Raw genomic sequence first — 1,998 nt, 5'->3', positions numbered from 1 at the left:
AGAGCGTGGGCGCGGTGCTGGTTTGAACTGCACGAGGGCAGGAGAGAAAAGCGAGCAGCCCACGGGAAGCAAGCGTGGAAAGGACCCGAGACTAGCAGCAGCTAGAAGGCGTGGCAAGAGTTTGGAGCACGTGCAACCGGGGTGGGGGAGTTGGTTCGAAAAGCAGGCAGCAGAGACCAGGGGGACAGGACCGTGCGGCACTGACTAGGTGCACCCTCAGATGTAGGCGAGCTTGCCGGAGGCACAGCGGGAGGCATGCGTGTGGAAGGAGACAGGGCTCCAGCACAACACGCAGCACCGCAGGGACTCCATGGCAAAACTGCACAAACACCGAATGAGGGCACGCAAAGCCAGCGAGGCAGCACGGCAAGCCCACAGTCAACTACGTCAAGCTCTCCTCCTCCTCGTCCAGAACCACTAAACCACGTCGACCACTGGCAACAGCCATCGAGACCGAACCACACGGTTTGCGTCCACCGACATGCCACACCGAGTCTCTCTCTCTCTCTCTATGCCGATTCACCAGGCATCGTTCCCATCTCTGCTCTGCACACTCCACAGAGAGTCAACTCTGCCCTCCACGATCCATTCGGAGGCTAACGGCCCGGCAGCAAGCAGTCCCAGCACTGACGCAGTCGTTCGTTTGCAACCCACTGACAGCCGTCCTGGGAAAAGCAGAGGCTGGCCGAGACCAGTGCCGGCGCGCCCGGAGGCCCACGCCGGACTGCCCCCCATCGCGATTAAATGGAGGGACAGAGGTCGAACTCTCCCAAAGGCGGAGTAAACTCCAGGTCTGCACTTAGGGGGACGAAGAGGAGCAAAGGAACCTCTGCGACAAAACCCCAGCCGCGCTCCCGCCGGCAAAGGCGAGTGCGATTGATTGTCAAGCGACCCTCAGACAGGCGTAGCCCCGGGAGGAACCCGGGGCCGCAAAGTGCGTTCAAAGTGTCGATGATCAATGTGTCCTGCAATTCACATTAATTCTCGCAGCTAGCTGCGTTCTTCATCGACGCACGAGCCGAGTGATCCACCGCTAAGAGTTGTCTCAGGTTTTCGGTCCGTCCCTCGCGCGAGGGGTCGAACCCGGAACGTGCGAACGCTCCCCCGCCCTCCCCAATGGGGTGTGGGGGGTGGGAGAGCCCCAGCCTGGCACGGCCCTTCGGATTTCAGTCGAACAATCACAATGACCAAAGAAAGGTTTTCACGCGGCCAACGTGGTCAGGGCGCTCGCGAGGCGAAGCGCGTCAGCTCGTCCGACGCCGGAGCCCAACCGTGCCGACGCGCACCACGGACAACAGAGGCAGGGTCTCTGCCGCCACCGAGGCCGGGAGGACGAGGAGAGAGAGAGAGCGAACGCGGACGGACTGAGTGGGGTACAAGGCCGACAGGATGAGCCCGCTGCGGGGAAACAAATCCTGCCTCCGCGGCCAGGTACATTCTCTCGAACGTCACGGCTGCCATCTCAAGCTCGACACCGGCAACGGACACGCGAGTCTTTAAACCGCCGCTCCGCCAAAAGCACCAGCTCGCGGGGCCGGAGGGGGAGTCGTGTAGGTACCCTGTACCGGTAAAGGGAGGGTGACTAGAGCGACCAAAGTGTCCCCACGGTGGGAAAGAAAACCGGGCCTGCATCACCGGATCAGTCCCTGCAGAGCTCACAGTGGCCGGTTGACGAGGTCCCGACGGCGGGCCGCCGGGCAGCACCCAAGCCCGCAGAAGCTCCCTTCAATTCGACTGCGGTTGTAATGCTGCAAGACGGTGGCAAGTCCATAGGAAGGCGGGTGCTTCTACGGTCGCCGGTCCCGGACGAGAGCTGGGTGGCCCGTCAGTGACAGCGTAAAGACGAGGAGAGCCTGGCCAGTGAGAAGAGAGGAGGAGGGGCTGGAGGAAGGCGTGGAGTACAGAGAACGAAAGCCTCACGCTCACCCTGCCGGATGGGATGCACAACACAGACGAGACCAGAAGTCGAGAGACCGGGCCGCAGGCCAAGGGGGGGGG

The 1,998-nt window shown here is 62.4% G+C and overlaps 1 non-coding gene across 1 annotated transcript; it reads right to left on the bottom strand.

Moving 5' to 3' along the window:
• Positions 1-888: 888 nt before the first annotated feature.
• Positions 889-1,042, bottom strand: LOC137366626 (5.8S ribosomal RNA). The gene has a single exon (XR_010973494.1). It is a non-coding gene; the product is annotated as a 5.8S ribosomal RNA (ribosomal RNA).
• Between the last annotated feature and the right edge of the window lie 956 nt (positions 1,043-1,998).

The sequence above is a fragment of the Heterodontus francisci genome, unplaced genomic scaffold, assembly GCF_036365525.1.
Source record: "Heterodontus francisci isolate sHetFra1 unplaced genomic scaffold, sHetFra1.hap1 HAP1_SCAFFOLD_1666, whole genome shotgun sequence".
Lineage (NCBI taxonomy): Eukaryota > Metazoa > Chordata > Chondrichthyes > Heterodontiformes > Heterodontidae > Heterodontus > Heterodontus francisci.
Note: the sequence above shows the minus strand (reverse complement) of the source record. Positions and strands in the feature narration are given on the sequence as shown.